We start from the raw sequence: 16,314 nt of genomic DNA on the forward strand, positions 1-16,314 counted from the left end.
ATCTTTCCTTTTCTCCTTTGCTTTTTGCTTTTCTTTTCACAGCTATTTGTAAGGCCTCCTCAGACAGCTATTTTCCTTTTTTGCGTTTCTTTTTCTTGGGGATGGTCTTGTACCCTGTCTCCTGTACAATGTCACAAACCTCTATCCATAGTTCTTCAGGCACTCTGTCTATCAGGTCTAATCCCCAGAATCTATTTCTCACTTCCACTGTATTATCCTAAAGGGTTTGGTTTAGGTCATACATGAATGGTGTAGTGGTTTTCCCTACTTTCTTCAATTTAAGTCTGAATTTGGCAATAAGGAGTTCATGATCTGAGCCACAGTCAGCTCCTGGTCTTGTTTTTGCTGACTGTATAGAGCTTCTTCATCTTTGGCTGCAAAGAATATAATCAATCTGATTTTGGTGATATCCATGTATAGAATCTTCTCTTGTGTTGTTGCAAGAGGGTGTTTGCTATGACCAGTGTGTTCTCTTGGCAGAACTCTATTAGCCTTTGCCCTGCTTCATTCTGTACTCCAAGGCCAAATTTGCCTGTTATTCCAGACGTTTTTTGACTTTACTTTTGTATTCTCGTCCCCTATAATGAAAAGCACATCTTTTTTGGGATGTAAGTTCTAGAAGGTCTTGTAGGTCTTCATAGAACCTTTCAACTTAAGCTTCTTCAGTACTACTGGTTGGGGCATAGACTTGGATTACTGTGATATTGAATGGTTTGCCTTGGAAACCGAGAGAGATCATTCTGTCGTTTTTGAGATTGCATCCGAGTTCTGCATTTTGGACTCTTTTGTTGACTATGATGGCTACTCCATTTCTTCTAAGGGATTCTTGCCCACAGTAGTAGATATAATGGTCATCTGAGTTAAATTCACCCATTCCAGTCCGTTTTAGTTCGCTGATTCTTAAAATGTTCACTCTTGCCATCTCCTGTTTGACAACTTTCAATTTGCCCTGATTCATGGATATAACATTCCAGGTTCCTATGCCATATTGCTCTTTACAGCATCAGACCTTGCTTCTATCACCAGTCACATCCACAACTGGGTGTTGTTTTTGCATTGGCTCTGACTCTTCATTCTTTCTGGAGTAACTTCTTCGCTGATCTCCAGTAGCATATTGGGCACCTACTGATCTGGGGAGTTCATCATTCAGTGTCCTATCTTTTTGCCTTTTTATACTGTTCATTAGAGAAGGCAATGGCAAACCACTCCAGTACTCTTGCCTGGAAAATCCCATGAACGGAGGAGCCTGGGGTCCATGGGGTCGTGAAGAGTCAGACACTACTGAGCGACTTCATTTTCACTTTTCACTTTGATGCATTGGAGAAGGAAATGGCAACCCACTCCAGTGTTCTTGCCTGGAGAATCCCAAGGATGGTGGAGCCTGGTGGGCTGCCATCTTTGGGGTCACACAGAGTCAGACACGATTGAAGCAACTTAGCAGCATCAGCAGCATACTATTCATGGGGTTCTCAAGGCAAGAATACTGGAATGGTTTGCCATTCCCTTCTCCAGTGGACCACATTTTGTCAGAACTCTCCACCATGACCCGTCTGTCTCGGGTGGCCCTACACAGCATGGCTCATAGTTTCATTGAGTTAGACAAGGCTGTGGTCCATGTGATTAGGGTTAGTTTTCTGTGATTGTGGTTTCAGTCTGTCTGTCCTCTGATGCCCTCTCTCAGTGCCTACCATCTTACTGGGATTTCTGTGACCTTGGATGTCGGGTATCTCCTCACAGCCACCTCTCCTGACCTTGGACATGGGGTATCTCCTCTTGGCCACTCGCCTTAGGTAGTACTAAACCCCAATTCCTCAGCATGCTGTGGTTCGTGGATCTTGTTCCCTGAGTTTTGATTCTCTGTGTTCAGAACCTTCCCAGACTTCCATACCACGATCCATATAATGAAACCAGACTGAAAATAAGATGGAAGAGGCTCAGGTCTTCACCTGATTGATCTTCCTTCTGGTTTTCTCTGTCTCTATCTCTTTCCACTTGTAACTGCAGTCTACTGTACAAGTAGAATGGTCCGTGGCCATCACTTCTCAGTATTGAGTTGTTCTTTCAACCAAGCAACATTTGGAGTTAGATTTGCAACCAGAATCATATTGGAATGTTTCCTCTGCCTGTCTCAGCTTGTCACTGATCATCTATAGCCTGTAATTTCATGTTCCACTTTATTCTTTGTCAGATATTTTTCATTTCTATTTCTTTCTCTTTTCTGCCTATGTGTTTCAAAATGCAATAACAGAAAGAAAGATGAGTCATTAAAATGTAGTTTCAAAGATAAAAATAACAATGACTGCTGAAAATGCTTACCATTTATGGAGTTTATATCATCAATTTAGGGCCACCATGACTTTTTCTTTTTTGAACAGCTCATGTGGTCTTTTAAAGTAACTATTAGGAAAAATCGGTATCTTGTTCCAACTGTATATGTGATGGGGAATTGGGAGATGGCTCAGGAGATGACTAATGGGACTCTGGACCTTTCTGTCTTTAGGTCACCTTCCTCTATCTGGACTGTATCATAAGTGGTCCAAGGCCTGATCATCTGGCAGCCATTGAGTGGCTGTGGTAATGGAATTGGTCTCAGTCCAGGTCTTAGTCGACAGGTGTTCACATCCTAAGTGACACTAATTGACTCCCTGTCTTTCGACTGGGAAGACAGTGGACCATCACTGAGACGGCGATGGGGAAGGAGTTATTCATGATATATTCAGGCTCCATTGAAAGCCAAGGACTTCAGTTCCTTGAGCTGGCACCAACCTGGCACCTTGCAAATATTATACTTGTCTCTTTCGAGTTTCATTAACCTCAGGAAAATAAAAAAAAATAGGCATCTAATTTGAAAAGATTTGCAATAACTCAGAATGGTGAACACTGCTTTTTTGAGGTTACATGAGCCTCATGTGTTGATGCTTTTTCTCTTTATTTTGTACTATAGTAATTAGATGCCTTCTATGAAAATTATATGTAAGGACAAAAAAAAGAGAGAAATTGGATTATTAGCTTCTATGATAAAGCAGTCAGGCTCTCTGCTTTTATTTTGCTATTTTTTTCTTTGCTTTGTGGTTGATTACCAGCTTACTTATTCATAACAAATGACATGGATGATGCCCTTTGATGGAGAATTTAATAAGGCTATCTTCAGTGCCCTTGTGAAATGGAAACCAATGTGAAAAAGTAACTTGAGGCTTTTATTAACATAAATTTCAAAGCACAAAATTCAAGGGGCTTCATCCAATCCATACCCTTTTCTGTTGTTCCAGGTATCTGTGTCATAATTTATTTACTCTCACTGGGGCCATGACCTAAGGAGATTATTAGTATCATTAGTATTGTACGTGTAAAGTCACATCAATTCTGTCTGACTCTTTGCAACCCTGTGGACCATAGCTCTCAAATCTCCTCCATCCATTGAATTCTCCAGGCAAGAATACTGGAGTGGGTTGCCATTTTCTTCTCCAGGAGATCTATCCCAACCCAGGGATTGAACCCACCTCTCTTGTCTTGTGCATGGTAGTTCTTTACCACTAGCGCCACCTGGGAAGCCCATCATTAGTATTATTAATACTAGGTTTCCTAGGTTTATCTAAGGGCATTTTGTTGTTGTTGTTTTTAACTACACAGATGATTTGAATGTCCCTGTAGCAAGTGGCAAAGCCACCCTCCTGAATTAGTTATCACACTTAAAAAGTCAAGATGACAACAGCCACAGTGGATCTATTTATTGAAGCAGACAGACTCTTAGCAGAATGATCAATGTCTTACCTTTTTCTGAAAGGCTTTTCAGGCATTCGTGGGAAATCGTCAAGCATCTATCTGATAGAGAGTAATGAACAAGGCTTTTTATTGGTCAGTGTCTGGACTAGGCTTTTAAGCATTTCTGCCTGTAAATGTAGAAACCTGAGTGTGAAAGTAAAAGGCAAGAGCAAAGATTTACTGGGTGCATCTATCATCCTGGCTTTTAGAGTCCTTGTGATTAATACATCTTTAATTGGGGACGCATCTAGATGCCGTGGATGTCAGAAAGCTTGATGTTACAGCATTGTCTCATTGGTTCCTAACACAGCAGGACGATTAGCAGCTGTCTGAGTAACAAAAGAACCTGAAGCCCACAACACAGCTTTTATTTTCCAGATTTGGGATGCCTAAAGCTCTCCAGTGGGGTTGACAGCTAAAGGAACAGAAGCTTTGCTTCACAGCAGATAATACTTTCCTACTGTCTATGCTGTACTTCTGCTCAATAGGAGAACACTTTTCCTTGACACCATCCTTCGGATTCCAGACTAATTTTGGAGGGCATTGTCAGTCATAGAGTGGAATATATTGCCTAGGGTTCTTTGTTTTATCTAAGCAAGAAATCTATAAAATAATTTCAACTAAGAGTTTATAACAAGACACTTTCCAGCATACTGAGACGCAATGAGAAGATTCATCTTCCTAGAGATGTTGAGAGAGAAAAAAAGTATTTATTTAATTTTTTCTGTTGCTTCTAGCTTTACATGGTTCTCTTATCTTAAAATGGTGTCTTGCTCAGAGATTCTTATACATCGCCTTCCAGTGGAAAGACTTGTTTTCCTGTTTGCCTCAAACTGGCATTCTAACTTAATAGGAAATATACACTGAATCCTGCTATGTTTCTGTTGGCAAGTGTTGGACTATCCTTGACAGAACCTGCCAACAAATTTCTTAGTAAGCAAACAGAAAGTAAAACAAGCAGCTCTCAGACCAAACAGAAGACACACGTGCTACATAAGAAACACTTGGATTCCCCCGAAGTCATCTCCAGTTAATTCTGGGGATGTGGCTTTGGTTTCACATTGAGACATCGTTCACTTGTAATTCTACAGCTCATCATATGACTCTCCATGTAGGAATGCTAATTCAAGATAGTTATTTTTAAAAGAAAAATAGGCCTTTAAAGAACACATTTACTTTACTGTGAAAATGTTAGTTTCTCAGTCATGTCCAACTCTTTGCAACCCCACGGATGGTAGCCTGCTAGGCTCCTCTGTCCATGGAATTCTCTAGGCAAGAAAACTGGAGTGAGTAATTCAGTACCTTCTCCAGGAGATCTTCCTGACCCAGGGATCGAACCTGGGTCTCTTGTATTGAAGGCATATTTTTTTTTTTAACCATTTCCCAGCCACCGGGTAGTCCCTTTACTTTAAAGGACAGCTGTTGTTGTATGGCTCAGGTATTCAACATAGTGATTAAAAAGTTATAAAAGCCCTAATTTGCAAAAACTTGAATCTTTTATGGAACTTTTAGTTTTTTTCTTTTTTAACCCCAAAGTATTAACTAAAAATTGTGAATGGATCTCTATTATTAACTTTAATATTCCAACTTGTATACTCTTAGCTAGCACTTTTATTTTTTAACCTTTTTATTGTGAAATATATATGCATATAGAAAAATAGACAAGACAAATGTATCATCAATAAGTTATCACAAAGCAAATATCTATGTGGCCAGTAAGCAGGTCAAAGAATAGAACACCACCAACCTTCTTGAAATCTGCCTGCCTTTTGCTTCTACTTTTTCCCTAACTTCAAATACTATTATTTCATTTTGTAATTAAATTTTCAGTTTCAGCTGATTCTCTTCTTAGCTCTGTAGGTAGTTCTAATATGAGGGGATTAGTCACCCAAAGCTTTATACTTTGTCTATTAACAAACATCATATATCTAATTTATCTCTGGATTTCTAGCATCCAGCAGTGTACATAGATGGCCCGGAACCTAACATATACCAGACCTAAGATTTGCCCTGTTACTGATGCAGCAGATGCTGTGGAAGAAGATGGCATTTAGCCATCAAATCCCTAATTTCTTATCAGTGAAAGGAGGGCAGAGACTAGAACTAGAGGATTTTATAGATCAGTGGGTGAAACTGTGGCTCCTAGAACCTGACTTTTGAATTCACCACATAAGGTATAACTGTAACAAGTTGTTCAAACTCTCTTTACCTTATTTTTCTAATCTGTAAAATGGGAATAATAGTAGTACTTGCCTCAGAGGGTATTTGTGAGATTATATGAATTAATCCATTCAATAGATTTAAAACAATGCTTGACTATTTCTGTGTGTATGTTTTAACAGACATGTGATAGAGAGGATTACAATACTTTTGAATCAGGCAGACTTGGGTTTAAAAATCTCACTTTATAGCTTTGGTTGCATCATTTCATTACTTTGTGCTCCAGGAGTTTCCAAATAGAAAATCAAAGGTGCTGATGATAACCATGGATTTCAGAGAGTTGCAAGGATTAAATGATGTTGAGTATGTCAAAGTGCCTCGCAGAGGAGACCAAAAGCATCTTTTTGCTCGTGTGCCCATTCTTCTCTGTTTAACTCTGATTCACATGGCCCAAATCTTTACTTGTGTGAGCTGTCAACTATGCAATGAAGACTAAAGTTTTTTTCCTAAAAGGAAAACTAAACCAAGCCATTTTGAGAATTCCGCTGTCTTTTCCCATTTCATATTAAAACAAGCTCAGGTGAATCTTTTAGCTTAACATTTCGTGATTCTACAGAATTCAGTCTGTTAGGAGACCTGGGGCTGTGCTTATGTCTTGCATTCCTGCAAAGCTGCAGTCTTTTCCTGGCATTGCTGATGCCATGGCAGCACTCAGCCAGTGTCTCACAAATGAGTGACTCTCCTATCACTGTGAGTGCCCAGGAGCTGGGGTTTCCAAGAGGGAGGCCATCCAGGCAGCTTTCAACTGCAGCTCCATCTTCTGTCGGCCATGATACTCCCATACTTTATTTTAGGTAGTTATTGTATGATGTTATTATAGCTCTCCCTCGACTTATAGTGGGGTTTCTCCCCAGTTAACCCATTGTAAGCTGAAAATACATTGAATACACCTAACATACCAAACATCATAGATCAGCCTTGCTGATCTTAGATGTTCTCAGAACACTTATATTGGGCAAAATCACCTAACACAAAGCCTGTTTTATAATAAAGTGTTGATTGACTCATGTAATTATATTGAATACTGAAAGTGAAAAGCTGAACAGTTCTTCGAGTACATCTACCAGCCCAGGGAAAGAACAAAATCTAGAATTCAAAGTATAGTTTCAACAGAATGCACATCATTTTTACAGCATCATAAAGTCAAAAAATTAGAAATCAAACCAGAACTATCATAAATCTCAGGCCATCTGTATATGAAAATGCCCCCCTTTTTTCCTGAATGGCTCCACTTTAACAGAATGGGCTGTGTCATCCCAGATGTCAGGTAGCAGGTTAACACAATAGAAAATTATTTCCTACTCAGGTCACATGCAGTTGGTGGTGAAGAGGGGGACAGTCGATGGGGAACTTCTGAGATGGACTTGAGCACCAACATGGAGCTGGTAGATGGTGCATCAGAGAGGATGGAGGGTCCCAAGGGGAGTCACCACTTCAACCCACACTCCATTGCCCAGAATTCAGACATATGAACCATCCTACACATGAAGAAGTCTAAGAAATGTAGTCCTTGTCTTAGCAGCTCCATCCCAGACACAGTTATTTATTGAAAGGGAGCTCCCATGTTTGTGCAGTTAGCCAGAGGCCAATCTGAAGACCTTCAGCTTCTGTATTTGTGTGTGTGTGTGTGTGTGTGTGTGTGTGTGTGCATGCACAAGCGCTGTCACTTCAGTCGTGTCCAACTGTCTTCGACTCTTTGGACTGTAGTCCACCAGGCTCTTCTGTCCATGGGATTTCCCAGGCAAGAATGCTAGAGTGGGTTGCCATGCCCCCCTCCAGGGGATCTTCCCAACCCAGGGATCGAACCCTTGACTCTTTTGTCACCTGCATTAGCAGGCAGGTTCTTTACCACCAGCACCACCTGAGAAGTTCCAACTTCTGTGTGCAAACACTTAATGTGAAGCTAAGAATTGTATCACATTCCATTATTTAAAATTTGGGTAATAGCTCTGTATAAAAAAATTTGTCTGAGACAATCTGCTACTCATTTCTGTACAGAAATAAGTAGAATCTGAGTTAAACACTTTGTAAAGTCTTGCTCTTAAATCACTTAGTTAAAGTGCCATTGCTGCTGCTACTGCTAAGTCGCTTCAGACTCTGTGCGACCCCACAGACAGCAGCCCATCAGGCTCCACCGTCCCTCGGATTCTCCAGGCAAGAACACTGGAGTGGGTTGCCATTTCCTTCTCCAACGCACGAAAGTGAAAGGTGAAAGTGAAGTCTCCCAGTCATGTCTGACTCTTAGTGACCCCATGGACTGCAGCCCACCAGGCTCCTCCGTCCATGGGGTTTTCCAGGCAAGAGCACTGGAGTGGGGTGCCATCGCCTTCTCCCAAAGTGCCATTAGTGCTCCCCAAATCAGATCCTGACCATCCCTGGAAGTACGAGTCTGTTATATCCTTAGGTGAATGTTACTGTACTCCACTTTATTTGTTTAAAATAGATTCTGTGTATATTGACCTTGGAAATCATTTTATGTGAAAAAAAGGGCATCCCTCATACATTTTAAGTATAAGCTTAATTAATATTAATATTTCCATATTTAAATATAAATGAACTTCATTTGATTCAGTCTTCTGAAGACTTTAATTGAGAATTTGGCTCCATGTCTCTTGTTGAATAGGAAAATAATTCCGTATCAATTTTGGCATAATCAAGTTTTTCCATACCTTTTGTCTGTCTGTTTTTCAATTCTTGACTATGAGAAAATGCGCTTAGGTGGTTATTAATGATACAGCAGCTGTGAGCTATGGGGTGCAGAACTAACTTCTTACAACATCAGTGATGTTCAAGGGAGGGTGGATAGGAATTCATTCATTAATGATTTTTACCCAAGGATTAGCAGAGGGCTAACTAACCCAGCTGATTGACTGAATGTAGCTCAAACAAGATAGTGTGTCTGGGAAAGCACTCTGTGCACTGTTGAGTGCTGTAAACTACTATAGTATAATATAAAAAAATAAAACTTGCTCAGTGGTGTTTGGTACCGTCGCTATAGTGCAAAACTCAGAGGAGGAATCCTTTCCTTCCTTTAGTGATGTGGAAGACAGCAATTAATATTAGCACCCGAATTCTTAGCATCTCTGTGACGGCAAAGCCCTTAATCACAAGGATATCATTAGTGCTCTGAAGCATTTAATTTTGATGCTTGACAGCATTTTAAAATGCACCAACCTTTGATAAAGAGCAAATCAGAGCTGAGGCGTTAAAATGAGAAAGAGGGAGCAAAAACCACGCTAAGCTCCAAGTAATTCATTTTGAATATGCTATTTGTATTAAGCAGAGATATGTATAAGCTGTGGGTTTATTTTTCTTATCAGGGAAAGACCTCCTTAAGTAAACATCTCCTCTTTAAATTCAGATCCTGGGGAGGGAGACAAAACCCTGCTGAGGTTAAGACGTCATCTCCCTCCAAAACATGGGCTTTGGGAACCACTGTCATCCTTTACTTTAGGCTTCTTAAGGTCCATAAAGGGCTGTTTCCAGTCTTCTTTGTACACAGGCTGGAGACTTTTTGTTGCTTCTGTTTATTTCCTGCCTTCCTCCCTCCTCCCCCGCCCTAATTAGAGCCAGTAGTGAAATGCCGTGTGTCTGTTTCAGCTATTTCCCTACCCAAGGTCCCCTAAACTGTTTTTAATTCAATGCTTGTGATGCGGGGCCCTTGAAAAGAGTTTTCAGCCCACAAGTGAAGGACTGTAGTGACTCCCTCCTCCCTTTCTTTTCCCCATGTCTCTTTTTCTCTTCTCCATCCTATTTGGGTGTCACAAGGACCAAACTGCTGCAGTAAAATGACTTGTAGGTGTTTGATGGCAAGTCATTGAGGAAGTGAATAAAAGAAAATTGCAGCATTCACATCAGTGGGGTGCGGGAAGAACTGCTGAGCTTTGAACCAAAGAAGGTTAAATTTACCATTTTCCTAAAAGAAGCCACCTCTGTTTGACATCAAAGCACCTTCTGTAATTCTTCATTGTTAGAAAGTCGTGATGGAGCCCGGAATCTATGCTGTCTGTTTATCCAAAACACACACAGAGATAAAACCCTCCTGTACCTCCCAGATGCGCTGTGGTCTGCTCTCAAACCAAATGTAATCACAGGTACATAGCCCAGGCGGATTCCATGCCAAAAGCGTTTGCAGTTTCTCAGGGGTATGTGAAATTTTGTTTAAAGGGGAGAGAATTTATCATGGCTTCCTAGAGGAAAGCTCAGACCATTCAAACTCAAGCTTCAGTGAAAGTTTCCTTTGATCCTCTTGTGTTGTTGCTCCAGCTTTAAAAAGTGATGTTTTCCTACCATTTTACTTGTTTCTAGAGGGTGTGTAGAAAGACAGTCTCTTTCACACACGTAATCTTGTTGCTTCCACCCTAACTGCAGAGGGCTCCCTACTCGGTTCCCTTGACTTCATCAAAGATGTCCTTTCCCTGCTGTTTCAAGGATAGATACAGTACTAAGGGCAGCCTCTGGCGGTGACTTTGCTTACACTAGTGTGTCTTGGAAAAGGCCGTGATACTGGAAAAGATTGAAGGCAAAGGGGGAAGGGGACAGCAGAATATGAGATGGTTAGATAGCATCACCAACTCATTGGTCATGAATTTGAGCAAACTCTGGGAGATAGTGAAGGACACAGGAGCCTGGCATGCTGCTGTCCTTGGGATTGTAAACAGTCAGACAGGACTTAGCGACTGAACTACAAACACTGTCTCTTTGGAGATAACTCTGGTCTTGTCAAACTAGAGGGCTGTTGGGGCTCTTTCTGGATTAAGGTTTCTAACTTGAAGGGAATTTAACACCACTCACCTTTGTAGATGAGAAGTCTGCAAAACTATTTACACGTGCCCTCCAGATACAGAGAGAAATATCGAACAGATTGTCAACATCCTCATCCAGGGAAAGAGCAGTTTCTCAAAATGCCGTCTGTAACAGGTGTAGCGCAAACTAGTTTTCATGTTAACTTACTTTTGAATGACATTTTACAGCCTGTATGTTAAAAAAAAGTTCAGCAGCGTTGTAAACCCCTTAGGAAACAGAGGCTCCATTTAAAATTAGAATTGTCATTTGCTTCACTCGTAATTGTCAATATCTTTGTTAACCTAAATAGCAAAACTGAACCCACAAAAGGTCATCTGAAACAGGTGAAGATATTAAGTTGTTTTAAGGATGACTTACTTAGGATACATTATATCTAGAAAATATTTTGCTGGCTACAAAGAGGTGGGTTTTTTTAAGATGTGTTTCAACATTTAGTTCACTTTTATTCCTTTGACAAATTTATTGAGCACCACTGTGTGCCAGATAAGATCTTGAATAGTGGACATATAAAGATAAGCCTTGTGTGTATAGGGCGTACTTTTTAAGAACTGACATGCCTGCATCTGGGAAGAAGGGGTTTTACAAATGGGTGAACAGAGATGAGGAAATATAAGTAACTTGTCCAAGGTGGCAGCTAGTAAATTTCAAACCTGGAATTTTATCCAAAATTCTTTTTCAATTCATTGATTTTTTTTTCCCCCTCACCAAATTAGTAAAATGAAGACTTCATCTGGATCAGGAGGCTTTTTCTTCTTCACCTCATTTCACACGTCCTTAGATGAGCCCGTGCAGAGCCAAGGTGCTGCTGGTTTCCTGAATTCTCCAGTCACGTGTGCAGCTCTGTTGCCCAACAAATCAATCTTGACCACAATTCCCCAGCCTAAATCGAAATCCTCTGTGGTTCTCTGTAATCCACAATGTAGCCCTCCACTTTCTGGCTTCTTATCCCACTTACCGCCTAGCCAAGTGTTTAAAGTTTTTAAACATAAATGCCAGTTTAGGTCTACTTTAAATTAAGTTCCAGAAGCAAAGACTTACAGGACTTGTGTAGAATGACTGCACGAGGATTAAATGGTTGTATCAGCATAATTTGTAAGTAAAAGAAGAAGAAATGGATGCCATGTTTTGGATTCAAAACTACTGAAATCCCCTTGAGAGTACTAGGTAAAGGTGGTCTCAGACACTTTCATCTCAAGACAGGAAAATAGACATTGAAAATTCTGCTTCAAAAATTTAAAAATTAAGGGCTTCATTAAATTAGATCACAAATCTTTCTTCTTGCCTTTGTGATTTTTGCCTCCATCTGTCATCATTCTCTAACTATACTACTGTCAACTGGCGTGACCAGCTCTTCTGGTTGTGTGCTGTGTCAAAATATTAGCCATTAAAGGAAGCCTGCTTATGTCCAGGGGCACAAGAGTTTCCTTAAAGCAAACATCTCTTTTATGAAGGAAGTCTGTGGGTAGAGAAGAATGCCTTTCAGTCTAAGATGTGCCTTTTCTTTTTAATGAGCCTACTTACATCAACCCTCAGCTTCCTCCCAGCTTCTTACTCTCCTGCAGGCGTATGGTGCGTCTGAGGACGTAGTATGATGAGGAAGCCCCCACCTCTTGCTTCTCCCCATTGCCCTGAGGAAACTTGGATACGAACGTTAGCAGGAACTGTTTCTTCAGTTCTAGAAAACGGACTCTCTGGGTTGACAATGAAGAGTGCCTTCTGTGTGTGTATGTGTGCATGTTCATTTGCTCAGTTATGTCCAACTCTTTCTGACTGTAGTCCACCAGGGTCCTCTGTCCATGGGATTTCCCAGGCAACAATACTGGAGTCAATTGCCATTTCCTCCTCCAGGGGATCTTCCTGACCCAGGGATCGAACCTGCGTCTCCTGCATTTGCAGGCATATTCTTTATAGTTGAGCCACTAGGGAAGCCTGTCTTCTCTGTAAGACTATTAAAAATTTTTCCATCATTTTTTTTTTCCGTTAAGAAGCTAAAGGATAAGACAGCAGTTAATTGGATACCAAAGATTGTATTTAATTTAGCTTTGTTTGCCCTTTTCCATCTTGGCTTGTTTCATTGGTGCTCCTTAAGTTTGTGCTTAGTGGATGAGTCAGTATGGAGGAAGAGCCAAGTCTGCCTTCCTTCCTTAGGTTTGGGAATGTAAATTGGCCCACTGGGAGGCAAGCAGGACCTTTTTTCTGCATGGTCTTTTTATGTTGACCAAAATTCACAGTGTGATTGGAAGCCTTCCTTTGAACTAAGGCGTTGATTTGTCAAAGCTACTATTAAACCAGGTATTTGGGGTGAGCGTTCAAGCTATTATTTTATTAGTTTATTATCTCCTCTTCTAATTCTGTTAGCAAAGGGCAGAACTCTGAGGTTTTAGGACTCAGAATCTGAAACACTTCTAAACTGAGTAGAGTTTGGCCGTGTTTACCAGCTTGTGGAAACCCACCAATGGTGGCGTCAGAGATGAGTTTTAGGGAAAACCTAGATGGAATGTTATGTAGTTCTGAGTTTCCCTGTGTGAAAATTTTCAGTTCTCTCTCAGTTCTTCTGATTTCCCCAAGGTCAAAATCCCAAATTGGTGTCAGGATCACCCTGAATGCTTCTCTAACACTGGCTAATCTCTTTTTCTTTGGCAAAGCATAGAGACACAAGAGCATTTAGGCTTTTTTTTTTTTAAACATTGTGTCAGTTACACTATTATTGTATATTGTTATGAATGCATTATTTATATTTCTGTGGTTACCTGCCATTAATTGCAAGTGATAACTGTGGTGAGAAGTTGTCTTTTGAGAGATAAAGTGTGTCATTTTAAGAAAAGTGTTACTTAAATCATAGTCCAAGTTGCAGGGGAAGGGGTTGTGGCAGCAATTACAGGGTGGCGTGAGAAGTCTGGTGCTCGGGAACCACTGGGGGAGGGAAATGATTGAGAAATGCCATTGCCGAATGCCTCCTCCAGGGAAATGAGCTGCAGGCAGGCACACAAGGCATGGTGATGGCTTCCAGATGTAGAGTTGGAGGCTGTACTGGAAGCAGGCTAGGACAGGTGAGGAAAGAACCCTTATGTGGCTTGTAACATGGAGGACATCCAAGTTGCCTCTTCTCTCCAAAGTGGCAGTGTGACAAAGCCAAGTTTTTCCCAAACTGTTGTTCTTCTTGCCGGAGAAGCGCTCTCCCAGTGGGAGGAATGGCTGCTGTATTTACTATTATCATACACTTTCCTGTTTTAGGACTGATTCTCAATCTCATTGGTCATGGGTTGCTTTTGTCACCATGGCCTGATAAAAATGCTCTTCTGAAAAACATTTTTTGGAAAGAATTCAGACTTTACAGCCACACAGCATCATATTCTTTGTCAATTACCACGATTTATTCTTCTTTCCTCTTTAATCTCATCTTCCTCCATTATTACAACAGCTGAGTCAGCAGACACTCTCCTGGTTTACTTTCACATTTGTGCCTATGAATTCTCCAAGTGGAGTTGCATTAGGAATATTCTATTAGTTAACACGATGATATTGTTAACAGCCTGCCTGAGATTTTGTGAGCGCTCCGATGAAGCTCATATTCCCTTTGAATGGGCACAGGAACACTGCCGCTCCAACTCCCGAATTGGAAATCAGGTTCATTTCCCACATACAGTAGTTCAGGGATAACCCAGCCAGAGAGAAACCATCTTAGTTAATCAGTGCACTCGCTCCAAGGGCAGCCAGGCAATTCTTTCCCGAGAAATCTGTCGATTATCAGGCTCTGACCCAGAACATTTCTGAGCATAAGTTCACATTATAACTTTATGATTTTCCTCCCTCCTGCTTTCTTTCTAACAGCCTCACTTTTCTATTTCATTTCCCCATCCTGACTATCGGAGTTGAAAGAGCCCCTTTTTATGGAGTGGATGCTAAAGTGCTCTGTTAGGCAATATATTTATTACCTGGAGTGAAATGGCTTTTCACAGCCAGGCAACCGTCCTAAACTCCTTGCTGCCTCTACATTTAAGAAAATCACTCCTTGCATTGCTCTGGACAATGGCTCTGTGTCAACCAGTAAAGGAAGAGAGAGAGAAAGTGTGTGTGTGTGTGTGTGTGTGTGTGTGTGTCTGTTGGGAGCAGGGAACCTTAATACAGCTAATGAGCACATTTCCGGTTTTCATTTTCTTCAGATGTTTGGTGGTTTCCATATGTCTGCTGCATGCAACTCTGTTCACTCAGTTTGGTATTACTAACCTTGGGTTGCCTTTGATGGAGGACATGTGTGTTCACTGTATCGAAACTTCACTTGCGTTTATGCCTGAGATCCAATCTGGAATAGCTTTGGGAACGGATTGGGGGAGAAGAAGAAATAGGGACGAGTGTGTGTGTGTGTGCGCGCGCGGGTGCACTACCATCTCCAGACACCTCTAAAAGATATGCCAGGCTGTAGATGGCGACTTCCAAGAGGCGCTCTGCTGAATGAGCTTTGGCAGGAAGATTCCCTTGTGTGACATGTGACTGTGGTGGTTCTGGCTGTGTCCCTTGCCACCAGCGAACCTGTCAGATATGGTCAGGTGGGTTTGCAGCCAGCTCCATTCCACTTGCAGATCATTTATTTTACTTTTTCTCTTTTTTTTCCCCTCTGAGTTAGGATTTGGAAGTTGTGTGTATTGGGGAAGGGCAGGAAGATGACCCAGCACAACCCTGTGGCTCCTCAGTGGTTATTTTTGGATGTTTGTTTTCATGTTGTTGGTGGTGTTCAGTCACCAAGTTGTGTCTGATTCTTCGCAACCCCGTGGACTGTAGGATGCCAGGCTTCCCTGTCTCTTACCATCTCCCACAGTCTGTTCAAGTTCATGTGCAGCTTGTTTTCATATATATTCACAATTCAAGAATGAATAAAAAACATACATTTGATTTAGGAAGACCCCTAATCTCTGGTTCTGCAGACCAGCTTTGTTAGATAAGATTGCGCATTTCGTGAATGCTCTCTCTTTTCCCTGGAGACGGCACATTTGCGCCATTGTCAGTCACTGCAGAGCTTGATGACAACTGGCTGGAGATGTGACAACCACAGTGCCGAAGTAAGGGGTTAGTCAGCATGGGCTGATAAATCTCAAAGCTGTTTTTTCTCCCCACTATGATAAAACACCCAGTGGAGGACAGTTTTTTTTTTTTTTTTTTTGTCCTTCTTAGTGGAAAGGTTTTCTACTCAACAGGCAGAAGCAGTATTTCAACTCTTGTAAAATAGTTGGAAAATGCCATCTATGTCCTGAGACTATTGTGGCTTTATTTGTGTTCTTCATTATTTGTATGGTTATGTTCAAACTGGAAACTCTTTACTATAATTAAGTGGTACTTCTGTATTGGAAAGTATGTAAATTATTTGCCTTCGGGCATTCCCTGCAGTACCCTTGGAAGAGTTACACTGTCTCTTGCTTGTATAAAATTAAAGATCAGTAAGACAACACTGGATACTTTGGAGGTGGGATGAGATGCAGTTCCTCCGAGCTTAAGAGGAGATTTTCCAAAAGCTTTTATGGCTTGCAAAAA

The 16,314-nt window shown here is 41.1% G+C and overlaps 1 protein-coding gene across 3 annotated transcripts in view; it reads left to right on the plus strand.

Moving 5' to 3' along the window:
• EPHA4 (EPH receptor A4) overlaps positions 1–16,314 on the plus strand; it is a 161,948-nt gene that overhangs the window by 104,222 nt on the left and 41,412 nt on the right. The window lies entirely within an intron of this gene.

Source organism: Bos grunniens, chromosome 2, assembly GCF_055505025.1.
Source record: "Bos grunniens cultivar Pamir isolate PY7600 chromosome 2, Bosgru_T2T1.0, whole genome shotgun sequence".
Lineage (NCBI taxonomy): Eukaryota > Metazoa > Chordata > Mammalia > Artiodactyla > Bovidae > Bos > Bos grunniens.